The sequence below is a fragment of the Arctopsyche grandis genome, chromosome 8 (assembly GCF_051622035.1).
Source record: "Arctopsyche grandis isolate Sample6627 chromosome 8, ASM5162203v2, whole genome shotgun sequence".
Taxonomy (NCBI): Eukaryota; Metazoa; Arthropoda; class Insecta; order Trichoptera; family Hydropsychidae; genus Arctopsyche; species Arctopsyche grandis.
In genome coordinates this window covers 25,260,678-25,274,880 of record NC_135362.1, presented here as the reverse complement: position 1 = coordinate 25,274,880, position 14,203 = coordinate 25,260,678, and the positions used below count along the sequence as shown (strand labels likewise).

General features: G+C 33.5%; 1 long non-coding RNA gene across 1 annotated transcript; it reads right to left on the bottom strand.

Annotated features, from left to right (window-relative positions):
- Positions 1 to 5,456: 5,456 nt before the first annotated feature.
- LOC143915598 (uncharacterized) lies at positions 5,457 to 7,585 on the bottom strand. The gene is made up of 3 exons (XR_013260919.1): positions 7,386 to 7,585; positions 7,063 to 7,314; positions 5,457 to 6,968 (listed from the first exon to the last, which is right to left on the bottom strand). It is a non-coding gene; the product is annotated as an uncharacterized LOC143915598 (long non-coding RNA).
- Positions 7,586 to 14,203: the final 6,618 nt, after the last annotated feature.

The following is a 14,203-nucleotide window of genomic DNA, read 5'->3' as shown; positions in this document are numbered from 1 at the left end:
CCGGTACATTGATTGGCTGTAATACAACTAATGGATCCAGGATCAGGGTGTAATTTATTTATTTATTTTTATTATTATCTTTAATTTATACCAAGAAGGCCTAACACGTAACCCCAAAGCGCCTTCCTGGCCAGAAACATTGTTAATTTTATAGAAATATTATTAGTATTATACAAAGTACATAAATACCGGTCTCCCTCACGGGACCGAAAGTGAAATGCCCGAAAACGCAAATATCGGAAGGATATAAAGATCGAAAATCGAAAGATCTTAAGTCGAAAGATCAAAAAAAGGCTACGTCCCCTAACGGCTACGTCCACACCACCGATATCTACACCCGATATTTACGAATTTGTCCATAACCAGTTTCTAAATAGCAACCACAGGTTGCAATATGGGAACTGGATATGGAAAATTTGAAAATATCGGGTGAAGATATCGGTAGTGTAGACGTAGCCAACAGGTAACCCCAAAGCGCCTTCCTGGCCAGAAACATTGTTAATTTGATACAAATATTATTAGTATTATACAAATTACATAAATACATATCAATTAATATCCACAGAGACATCTATAGTCAAATTTGAAAATTTGCAGCATTTTAAACAATTCAGCGAAATTCGGTAAATATATATCAATTAACATCTACATAGACACTTATGATCAAATCTGTAAATTTGCAGCATTTTATACAATTCAGCGAAATCCGAGATTGCTGAAAACCCAAGATTCCCAATTTGAAGTAAGTAAGTAAGGTTCCCAATTTGTTGGAACCGTTTCAATGAAAAATCATATAAATTGGCAAACTCTGCTAGGAAACGATCGACCTGGAGTCACAAATCCAAGGTCTGGCCAGCAAAAACCAGTGGGATTTGAACCCGTGACCACTCTGTTCAAAGCATTATATGGTAACCACTGGTCTATTCTGCTGGTAATTAATGTACAGTCAAACGCTTGTATCGATAACAAACGCGTCGAATACTATTGTTAGCAGACGAAGTTAATGAAAACGGTATATGGATTACTCCGCAAAAAGCGATCTCGCGCAAGTCACTAAAATATCGATCACGGAACATCTAGGATTCGAGTTCTCGTTGGTACAATATTTGGCGTCGTAGCTTTCGATTGATGTCGTTTTTGGGTGCCAGATGTTCCGTGATCGAGATTTCAGTGACTTGCGCGAGATCACTTTTTGCGGAACAATCACCGAACCAATCAGCTTCAAGACACAGTCATCAAATTCAAAACACTGTAGCTATATGGTAGTAGATATGGAATTTTTTAGATGTGTCAAATTTGGTAAAACCATTTTGAAAAGATCGTATGTAATGTATATAAGTTTCAGTAATGTATGTAAATTTCATTAATGTAGTAGAAAGTGATTTAGAAGATATCACGAAAGCAGTACTACAAATTTCAATATGCAATGAAGAATATATCACCGGGTGATTTGGATTGATTCTGGATTACAAATTTTAAATGATGAGTCAATAATTATGGTAAACTTTGCTTTTAGGATCAAGATCAAGAAGACGAAGAGGAAATTCTCGAGAGAGAGTATCGGTCCTTCACATTCTGAAGCTTTTCAATGTTTAAATGCCATAAATAGAGCCAAGAAAAATGTAACTCGATAAAACTAATGTCTTAAAATATATGTATTCGTGATTTTGAAAAATCTTCAAAAAATAAATTAACTATTCATACTAGGGTTACAAAATTTTCGTCGAGTTGTGTAGAATATCGAATAGTGAATTACGAAGTATTCGAATATTTGAATACATTCGAAAACTTTCAAAGTGACAAAAAATGAAGAGATAAAATTTTAAGTTAGATACATATGTACATTATGTAATAAATAACGGCTTCTTTTGTTTCTGTATTATAAAAAAAACAACACCAATAATTTTAAGAAAATTATTGTTTTATTAATTCAATCATTTATAAATTAATTAATTAAATGATAGATTATACAAAATATTAAAATAATTAATACAAAATAAATATTACCGATTGATAATTCTACCACATTATAACTTTGGTTATAATTTATATATGATTTTTTTCACTAGATAATTCATACTTATTCCTTTCTAGAATTATATTTTGGTTATATGTAAATATCTTTTCGTAAAATTTAAGTTGCTCGGGAAATTTCTAGCGAAATTTATTATATGTAAATATAAATTATATGTAAGTACATATATGATAAAAATAATATACAGACATATGTAAAATACTTGCAAGCCATTACTCGTTTATGAAGTCGAAATCTATTAAGAAAATCCACTCGACCTGCTAAATATATGTACTTATAAAGTAATGGTCGAATAGTGAATACAGTGTACTCTCGATTATCCTGGCTGATGTTGAGATCATGGGACCGGATAATTGAAAGATAATCTTCTTCTCGATCAATATTTTCCAAACATTTAAAAATTTCCATTAATTTGCATATTTCAGATATTCTTATCACTAGCCGCAATCTCTTCAGAATCTGATAAAGCTATTTCCACATTAGGAAGAATCTTTCTTCATGATCGAACCAGTGTTATTAATTTTACTTTCGACCAAACATTTTGCTATTCTGTGTATAGCATCCAATATATGTACTATACAATTTCCAGAAACTGATCAATTGATCATCTTCCTCAGCAAGAGTTTTTAGAAGACATTTCATTGATGATATGGCACCTTGGTACATGTGATGAATTACATTTGTAACATTAGGCAGTAAAATCAAGCTATCATAAGCAGACTTTAGCAGCCAGGATGCTTGTACCCACAAAAATGGTTCAATATTGTCAACCTTATTTTAGCTCTCGTTTTAACAACCATTTTTGTGGGTAAAATCAATTTGGCCGATGATCTTTGGTTATTTCTGAAACTTCCTGAATTCTATGATTAAAATGAATCCAGTATTACCCCTCCCCCATTCATTAAAAACAATGCCTTTCAGCGCGTGTGGCATACTCTCTATAAAGGGGTTTTTCTACCTGAGGTGTATACTTGGCTGCAATTCTGTCATACATATGTATGTAGGTATCAAAAATATATACATACACATCGAAAACTATATACAAAATGAATATACATATTATACATACATCGAAAACAGCGAATTTTGGATTTTGGAAACAGCTTAAAGTGAGAAAAGACGTTCTGTATCATGGTGAATCCGTAAAATATATTATAAATATTCTGAAAGAATTAGCACCGCTTTAATAGTTTACTTATCATATAAACGGAATAATTTAACATTAAAAAACATCACATGGGATGTTTCTTCACATTGCTAAGATAAGAAAAAAATCTGAAACTTGATCCAAATATCGGTTAATAAAAAAAAACATGATTTTCACAAACTTTAATGGGCCGGGCCGGTGGCAGTGCAGATCATTTTGTTTTATAATTTTTATATTATATTTTACAGACTAACTATGATACTTACTTGGGATACCCATGTTGGGACATTCAACTGGTCGTTATTGATATTTAATATAATTCTACATAAAAATATATGTATATTTTTAATGTTAAATGTTTATTATTTTTCGATCCGCGCATTCTTTGTGTCCGTGTGAAATTGTACCTGTTAGATCATACTTTCATATTCGATTATTATATATAATATTCCGTTTGTTACAGACATTACTAACAAACTAACCAGTAGATTCTATGACAGAATCACTAATAACCATACTAGCACACTTGTGAAGAGTCTCAGTGATTACAACAAAATATCTATACCCTTGAGGTATAAACACAGATTACCTAAACACAATCTGATTTAGGTCATCGACTTTAGAGAGTCTTTAATTAATATTATGTATTAGATGTATTATGAGCATTTATAACGATTGTAAATAGGTTTTTGAGCTCTTTTTCCTATTATGCTGTAGATTAACATTATAATAATATAATACTATGATTACTAATCAAATTAAATTAAATTGTAAAATAGAAAATGATCAGTAGATCGGTAGCTATTAAAATAGATATAAGTTGTATTGTGAACATAATTTAGTAATAATAAAAAGCATTTAAAAATCAAAAAAAATATATTCGATTATTTCAAAACACAGCATTTAACATACATATAGATATTTTTCTATATAATAGTTCTGATAGATTTTTCGCATATTAAAAAAATATATCTTTACGATTTTTTTTGTTGTTTTTTCATAGGGTATGGAATTATTTTTTCAGGGCCCGGGATTCCTCTCGGTGGCCCTGGTCTTTCCCAACGAAAGCTGTATCCATATTCCAAAATTCTCTGTTTTCGATGTACTCTAATATATGTATGTACATATAAATAGAGCCTAGTGATTTTCTTGAACCTGGTGACGTCGAAATAAATAAAAATATATGGAATTGATAGTGAAATGTAATATGTATGTAAAAGAAAATGGATGAATCATCGTTGGATGAATCACCAAGCCTTTGTATGGAATTACCTAAACTTTCATTATTTTAATGTATAGGAACATAACAATTTCCTGTCAATTAGCATTAATATTGCAGTTGTAGCGTTTGGGTGTGAAGTTTGAACCTGACCGAAAGTAGACAGGTAGAAAAGCCCATATAAGGTAGCATATTTTTGATACCGACATACATACATATGCCAAAATTGTAGGTAGAAAAACCCTTTTATATAGAGTATGCCACACGCGTTAAAAGGCATTGTTTCAAATGGGGGGGGGGGGGGGGGGATTGTTTCAAACTACCTGTATTAATATAATTCAGGTAGTTTGAGTAATGACCATACAACGTGGAGAGGCATTTTTTTTAATGAAATATATTTCGAAAGCTCGTCCAAATTAAAAAATTTCAATATCTTTTCGTAATCTTAATAATTTAGTTCAAATTATTAAAGATTTCTGAGTTATAATCAAATATGTCGATTAAAAAAGTAGCCCATTGTTATATTTATCTATTATATGTACTTTTGCGAAAATGAATCAACATTTCATACTATTTCATCAGATTGAAATATCAAGAAGTTCAAAATATTTGTGTTAATTGCTGAAGTTCTAAAAACAATTCACAGAAAACATTTCAAAACGTTTAATATTATCGTTTTGTCATCACTTACAAACATAATATTTTGCTGTTAAATCATAGCATTCATAATTTGTTGATTCATCCTAAAATTATTATCTTATATCTAAGATCGAAACCTTTATCAAATATTATATACATATTTCCGGATTTCTTTATAGTTTATTTTATTTGAATTTACTATCTTATCGATTGAATATATTTTTCTCGGGCTTTCAATTTGTATCAGATCATTCCTGGAGCTGTTTTTGTATCTGACTTGACACATTTGCAATAACAAATGAGATATCTTGGATAAAGGTTGAGGTTATTTCAGGGGTTTCCAACTTAGAAGGGCCAAATAGGAATACTTCTTAGTTCTAGGTCGGCCGGGCCATGTCAAATAAAAATAAAAATATGTATATGTTGTGATAATTTATTATATAACTGCGTTTACATGCAGATTTAATCAAAATAAATAAGATTAAAAATAAAATATAAGCAAAATGTAAATTGAAAAAAAAGGAACTTTAATTGTAATACAAAAATTAATGTGAACTTGCTTGTTCTATAATTGTTGGAAGTAAAAGAAGAGATTCAGAATGTGATTTTAAAGATATTGTCGAGGAAAGTCTTCTCAAATGTAAGTCACATGATATTAATTTATTTTTTCAGCATTAAGTGCTTTATTATTTATCAATATATCTTTATTTTCCTCAAATGTTCATACAAACTTTTCTAAATAGAGGTTAAATGTATAGATAGGCTTACTTAAGTCTGTTACCGAGAGTTAGCCCGAACAAGTGGGATTATGTAGTCATTTAATAAGTGTATAGCATACTGTATACATATTTTTTAAAATAATAGTAAATGTGTAAATAAATATAAGAAGTTTTAGTTTGAAGAACCAGCAGAATATAATAGTGGTTAGCATATAATGCTTTGAACAGAGTGGTCACGGGTTCAAATTGCACTGGTTTCTGCCGGCTAGACCTTGGATTTGTGACTCCAGGTGGATCAGTTTGCCAAATGATCTGATTTTCATTGAAATGGTTCCAAAAAATTGGCAACCTTACCCATTTTCTCGCAAAATCTCAAGTTTTCAGCAATTTCGAATTTTGATGAATTGTATAAAATGCTGCAAATTTACAAATTTGACTATAAATGTCTCTGTGGATGTTAATTGATATGTATTTACTTAATTGTTTAAAATGCTTCAAATTTACAAATTTGACTATACTTAGATGTCTCTGTGGATATTAATTGATATGTATTTATGTATTTTGTATAATACTAATAATATTTGTATCAAGTGTACAATGTTTCTGGCTAAGAAGGAGCATTGGGGTTACCTGTTAGGCATTCCTATTATAAATTAAAAATAAAATAAAAAAATGTAAATCTTAGCATTTTTGCACTTGTTACGTCTGTGGAAAATGATTTTAAACAAATATTTACATCTGCATGTTTGCAAAGTGCATATTTAATATGTGATTTCACTCCAATATGATACATTTGTATATACATGTTTGGCAAGATATGATTTTAAACAAATGCCACATGTGTAATGCTTTTCCCCGGTATGAGATCTTCTACGAATTACAAGATTAGATTATATGAACAAAAAATTTCAGACAGATACCACAATTATAGGGAGGGTTTTTCCCCAAAATAAGATTTTATTTATATATTGTAAGGTGAGATTTTTGAGTAAACGATATTAAACAAATATATGATTTTACATATTTATATGATTTTACTCCGTCATGTGATTTTGAAATTTTAGAATTTGTTTATTTTTTATTCGTAAAGTGTGCATGGTTTTTGTTTAATGATTTAATTTGATTATTTAATTGATGTTTAGCATCATCTATAATTTCAGGCTCATTACTACATTCCGGCTCACACTAAGTAACTTTTCCTCTACACACCTGTAAATTAAGATTGACATTATATATATTTGATTATAAGGATGACTAGTCAATTTATTGATGGATTTATATTTAAAATTAAATTGATACTAACCTTCAAAAGCATTCAATTCCTGTTTAGTTTTCCCGTCATTGATAGGGAAATTACAAAAGTTTGCAGGCGAATCAACACTCGACTCATTCTCTCATCATAAAACTTCCAGCAAAATTTCTTCCGGCTCCAAACTTTTTTTTTTAACCTTAGTTTTGACACTTCGTCAATTTTAAGACAAATACTTCAAAAACTGCTTCTACATTAGTTTCATAGTGCGCATATCATATCTGGTAAACCATAATTTTTCTTAACCTGACATATGGGAAAGTTAGTGATCAGTCTGACTAATGGATAGCAACAGGTTAAAAGTAATCGAAACCAACCCGCAGCTGACAGCAGGCCCGAACGCGTCGAACCTGTGGATGAGGATTATCATGGATGGAGACAGAAGACTCGGCTGGTGCATAGCAAAGGCAAAGCTTGATCTCCATTACTGCGCAGATCAAAATCTACATAAAACAAGACAAAAATTGCGCTACTGTTGAAAGTTTTGACTTTTCGCACTCATCCTGAGATTTGGTCTAAGTTACACAAACTACAGCTATATACATATTAGGTGGTTCGGTGATTACTGGTCACAAAGTCACTAAAATCTCTATAACGGAACATCTGGCAGCCGAAAAGTCCATCATACTAACGATAACTATCATACTAAAGAGAACTTGAGTGCCAAATGTTGTGTATTCGCGATTTTCATGGCAAAAATTGTCTTTGTGACCACCGCAATGTGACGAATAGTCCAATTACTATATTAGGTGTACATATTTCAACTTTTCCAAAACTCAATATTTCATGGCCTCTCTTCACATTGGGGAAGCATCATAGAATTATATGTCAATACCCAGCGGTGGTTTATCATACATTAGAAATAAGCGCGTGCTTGGGGCCCCCGAATCTTGAGGGCCCCAAATTGGGCCTTTGCTACCAAAATTTACAACTTACAAATTATTGTGAATGTACAAAATACGTTCGTCAACCAAGAATAAATGAAATGAATACCTATTTTAAATAGTATTGTTGCGTAGGGGTGGGTGGAGGATCAAAGTAAAAGGCCTTAGTCGTATCACAGCATTTATTGGTGATTAAGGAGATACACGCACTGGCAGTGCTCAGTCCAGAATGACATGATATCGCCTAAGTTTCGCCTTATAAGGGATAGATCTCTCAGAACATCTTCGACGTATAATTTGTTTACCTATTGTTATGGTCACGTACGGATATGTCTTCCCACGACATTCGCTCCCACGGTACAGGTCAATTCTGTGAAAGGAACAATACCAGCCAACTCGGTCGCCATTGTTTAGCCTACATGCACTTAGCCTGTCGCTAATCCTTAAAACCACTTACACCGGTCACACGGTCTCTCAGGACGCTACCCGGCCTAATCCGATCGCAATTACTCTTTTTAGTATACGTAACAGTATTTTAAAACACTATTGTAACGCTACGTCTTCCTCATCGTCCCTTCAGTTGGTGGCAGTGCCAAAGGTGAGGTTAGCATTCTGCTACCCCCACTCCCCGAACGTAGCTTTCCGGGCGCGCTCAAGGAGAGAAGCGCTCTCTTGCCATCGGAATTTCTTCGGAGACGTTCGAGCTCAGATCTCCCGTACCAGACGCCTCTCTTGTCATCAGGCCTTCAAGAGACACAGTCATGTGTGTCTTCCTGCATCCCGAGAGCCGAGCGGTCCACGTGCGGCTGAGTCTCAGTAGTAGATGTACAGTTCCTGGAGCTCCCGCCCTCTATATACGCCACTGTTTACGGAACAGCCAGAAGCCGTCTACGTAGAAGAAGGACGTCGTGACCGAGTCTCCAGCTTTTCTCCTTCCAGCTCACACAGCTGGCTGCGATTCGACGAGTAACATAGAACGAGGAGAACCCTACAACAGATAACGACACATTCCAGGTCAGTCCACGTTTTCCCTTTAGAACGTGTTGTGAGAGCCACTTCCCCGCGTAAAGGTGTTTACCACAGTAATAATTATATTCCAAAAACTGATAGTGTTTCATGTACGTATAGTAAATAAATAAAAAAATATGGTTTGGTAAAATTCTAATGAAAAACCATATACTGAAAAGCATGGTAAAAATGATGATGAAAACGGCCTCAAATTTCAAATGGGCTTGGAGTCCCCATTTATTTGATCTGCCACTGCCAATACCATGATAATAGTGTTGGAATGTGTGTAGACAGTAACTCCTTTCATATACGCAACTTGCGTGTGTGGAAGCAGGATACTAACAAATAACGGGAATGAGAAGCTTATCCAAGGGGCTCTTCCCCCAAACTAAAGAAATTTGAAAAAAAAACCACGATTGAAGTCCTAAAAAGACTCGACATGCCAGTCATGAAATGTGAAAAACTTTTCAACACTCACACTCTCCTGGTAATACTACTATCCTGCAAATAAAACTATTTTTACGCTTCGTGTTTGAACGTAGTTTAGCCCAATAGCTGAACTGTTCTATACACGTAAACAGATTTTTTGCCTGGATGCCAACCGAAAAATTAAATAATAATTGGTAAATTTAACTTTCTCACTGCTTAGCTTAATACCCCTTTGGATATATTGCGTCATTTGCCGATGTAAAAAAGTGGGGGTGTGGCTCAAATACCGCTACATTCTATTCGTCATTTTTTAGGTGTTTTCGCCTATCGAATTTAATAATGTTGAATTTTAATACTTGTAAGATATAGCCTTGCTTAAAATTATGCATAGCTCTATTGTTTATATGTACATTTTTTATCTTATCCCTAAAAAAAGTCGATTTCTTTATATAACCTTGATATGTGTATATATTAAACGTGTTATTATGAGGCGATTATTGACAATAATCATCTCGCAATTTATATGCAAATTTGAACAATTCTGGATATATATATACGTATATATATATATATATATATATACAATACATATATGTATGTATAATATACCTGTTGAAATGCAATCGAGTTTTTTTAAGTGCAACAAAAGTATAATTATAATGCCGAAATGAAAGTGGCCATTCATTCTCAACTTTGACTATCGAATTAATATCATTTTTGTATAAGTATATAACATATATAAAAGGTCATGCGTACGTTTGTCCGTACGTCCGAATGTCTGAGTGTTACATTCATAACATTTCTCTGGTTACATTGCCCCAGTGGCAATTGGGAAAAGCACTCTATAGTCTACTTACTCTTTATATTATACGGTTCTACATAGAAGCTTTTGAAATTTTTGAACTTAAAAATAAATAAAATTCAATGTATGTAACAAATGGTAATTTGATTAAAAGACAATTTTTACCATGAAAATCGCGAATACGGAATATCTAGCACTCGAAAATTCCACCCACCGAGAGACACGTAGACGAACTATCGCGCTAACAAGAATTCAACTGCCAGATACTTCGTATTCGCGACTTTCATATGCATATGCAATTTAAATGTAAATCGAACCGGTGTATGCATATGTAATTTAAATATAAATCAGAGTTGGAGTCGCTCGTTTTTTTTACGATTCCGGCTACACAGTCCTGAAATGGGATGTAAGGGCGAAATCACACAGGAAGGAACGCGACACATGGTTTTTTTTAGATACTTATAAACATGCGAAAAAAATGTGGCATGCCTTGCATGGGTCTACCTCACGGGCCCGAAAGTGAAACGCCCGAAAACGCAAATGTAATCTGCGCGCGCACATTAATATGGGAGGAAAAGCCTGTTCCTCTTGTTCCTGTTGTATCCTGCTCGCGCAAATTAAGTGAGTATCCACCGTTTACCATGCACCCTTTTTTTTTGATCTTTCGAATTAAGATCTTTCGATTTTCGATCTTTGCCTTCCGATATTTGCGTTTTCGGGCGTTTCACTTTCGGGCCCGTGAGGGAGACCGGCCTTGCACATATTCATGGCACACTCAGCTCCGTCCCAAAACCACCCCCTGGAGTGTTTTTGGTAAAATTTGATCCTTGTATTTATCCTTGCTTGACAATGATCGATAACAGTGTATCTCATATTTGAAGAAATGTAGGATAACTCCAACAGCGGGTAGCCAAGCAATCTTCCCTGTGTGATTTCGCCCTAAAGCATGTATTGTACACGAGTTGACATCGCAATGACTTGTGGGATGTTTTTAGTACCCAATAGGAAACGACCTAGAAATTCGAATAAAATGTTAAACTGTCATCAAATCCTTTTCATACCGATATGTGTCGCTATGAATAAAATTTGGTCACTTGAACATTTGCAATTTGAGTTCGCGTTTATATACTTTGCTATCTCTGGCGCATACGTGACGTCATACGGTATTAGTTGGAGGCTTGGCGCGTTGGACCAATCAAAATGGAGGCCCGATTGCGAGCCCATACCCCCACTTCTCGCACATTCCATGCCAATCACGTATGTCACGTTGTCTGTGCGTTTCCGTTCGCGTTTTTTTTACATACACTTACAAAACACAAATACCCACAGTCGCTTCAAAGCGATTGCTAACCTTTTGTTAACCTACGTCATTAGTTTCAAATTACACTACATATCAATTTCATATCAAATTTTAGGCATTCGCTATGGGGAGGCACAATTGAAATTCACGCTTTTGACCAGCATTACTATCCTTTTTATTATAAACCTATTAATGGTAGCGTATATACATATTTAGCACCACGACGATCACTGGTTCGATTCGCCAATCAACTGATGGTTAGATTTGGGGGTTTTGTGACTCCAAATCGATCGTTTCTCTATCAGAGTTTGCCAATTTTATCTGATCATTGTTGAAATGGTTCCTGAAACTTGGTAATAGATCATTTCCTGTTGTCACAAAAATCTATGTGTATAATTTGTAGAAATTATGCACAGAAATTTGAAATTTATAATTTTGTGTTTATTATGTGTATAAAATTGTAACAATAATTGTGCACAAAAATCTAAAAATAATCCATAGATGTCTCTATGATTATTATTTCTGTATTTATTAATTATTGTATTCTACGTATTCTGATTGTATTCTATGTATTATTGTATTCTAACTGTTCTTGTACACTCGTCGCATTGGAGCGATCTGTAATGACGAGTGTACATTGATTGATTGTAATAAAATAATATAAATAAATAAAATAAATATATAGAATATATGGCGTCTCCCACACGTCACGAAAATCTCGAACATGAAATATATAGAACCGAAAATTCCACCCACCGAGAGTCATACACCCAAACTATCACGCTAATGAGAATTCGAGTGCCAGATATTCCGTATTCGCGATTTTCGTGGCAACGATTGCCGTGTACGAGATCACCATATGCCAATTGTCCATTTACCAGAATAGGATATAAAAAATAGAGTGCACTGAAAAGACGTGTTTTGCAAAATGTTCAAATTCATCTTTGCAAATCGTTAAGTATTGAAATATTAGAATTATAATTTACTAATCCATAAACTTTACTTAAATTTTTATGTATTTTTTATTTAATTTAATTCCTATCTGAAATTTTGATCAGATGAAGGTTTGTGCCACTGTGCATACAACCAATAAACGTTTCAATTTTTTTTATCTAAATTAGGAGTTTACTTATCTCGGGACAATGGAAGTTATTGAAAGTGAACGTTTTACATATTTATTTTATTGTACTGTAAACTTCTATAGTCGCGATTCGGAATTGGTAAGGAAAAATTCGTATTGTTCTTTCTAATGTATAGTATGGCTTTCAGCTAATTCCTGTTTTCGAAGTAGTCGTAAAAGGTAGAATACATGCATGTGCGCTCTGATCAGCACCAGCTCCTTTTCGCCTCGCATCATAATACCCCACGATTGGGGATGGTTTGTGGTTTTTTTGTATTTCATTTTGATCAATTGTAGGTGGTCAATTCAAACAAATCAAAAGTTTCACATTTCCCATTCGTGACCTTGAACATCCTTTTTAATATACAAAATCTTGTTTTTTTCGTACGATTTGAAAGTTACACTCTGTATATTAAATATAAAATATGAAAGGGAGAAATGTTTTCATTATACGTATGTCAAACTGTAAAGTGATTATCACGATGAAGCACCCACACTAAAATTTGGGTACAAAATATGGTATTTATAAAATATGTATATGAATAAATTTGCATAGCAATGATGATAATAATAAATTTACAATTTTTATTTTTGCCGGATTAATTTTTGATGACGGAATTTGAATATGTATTGCCGATTTTGAAAGTCATTTTCAGCGCTGAACAAAAAGCATGACTTACGTCGAATGTTTTCACCAGCGCTCGTGCTATTTTCGCTTCATATATCAGTTGATATCCGTCATTAAGGGTCGTTATACTGTGGGCTTTTAGTTCTTTTCGTCTCTCTTTCATTACGTAAGCATATATCGGAAACCGTTTTTTATTTTTGAACTCTAACCATTTTTTAAACTTTGACAAACAGTCTAATTCGAATCTAACTGGAATACGGATAATCCAATAGAAAATAGCCAGTTGGAAAATAGTCTTAGTTTTTGTCTGGCAACCAATATAGTATTTTTTTACGCGAACTATCATACTAACGAGAACTTGAGTACCAGATATTCCGTATTCGCGATTTTCGTGACAATAATTATCGTTTGCGCGATCACAATGTGCGGAATAATCCGTTTTCCATGTACATATGTGCGGGAACATGGGTGTTTTTTGTAGTGGCTCGACCAATGTGCTGAGGAGACAAATTTTCTCCTTTCCAGTTAGTTTAATGTATAATATGAAAAACGTGGCACATAGCACGTGTGTCTAGGATGTTTAGCTGTTCACTCTTTAGCTATGTACATACATACATATATACTGATTAATTGTTCTGACAAGCTGTCTAGGAATACCGAAGATTTAAGATTATAAAAAAAGGCAAAAATAGCACGTGTGGATTGTAGTTGTATTCGGAAAAAATATAAATAAGATTCTAATATTGAGGATGATGATATTCTTGTTGTTTATTTTCAACAAATACTTCTACAACGTTTGACGCAATTAGACGCACTCTATTGACATCTCTCACCGACCAATATATAATATTTGTGTTTTATGACGTGGTTCGAATGCCAATGTTGTCAACTCATGTCGAAAGCTGTTCCAGTCATTGTCGACTGTCAGCGGTTTATTTCGGCTTACTCGACTTCTAGACAAGTT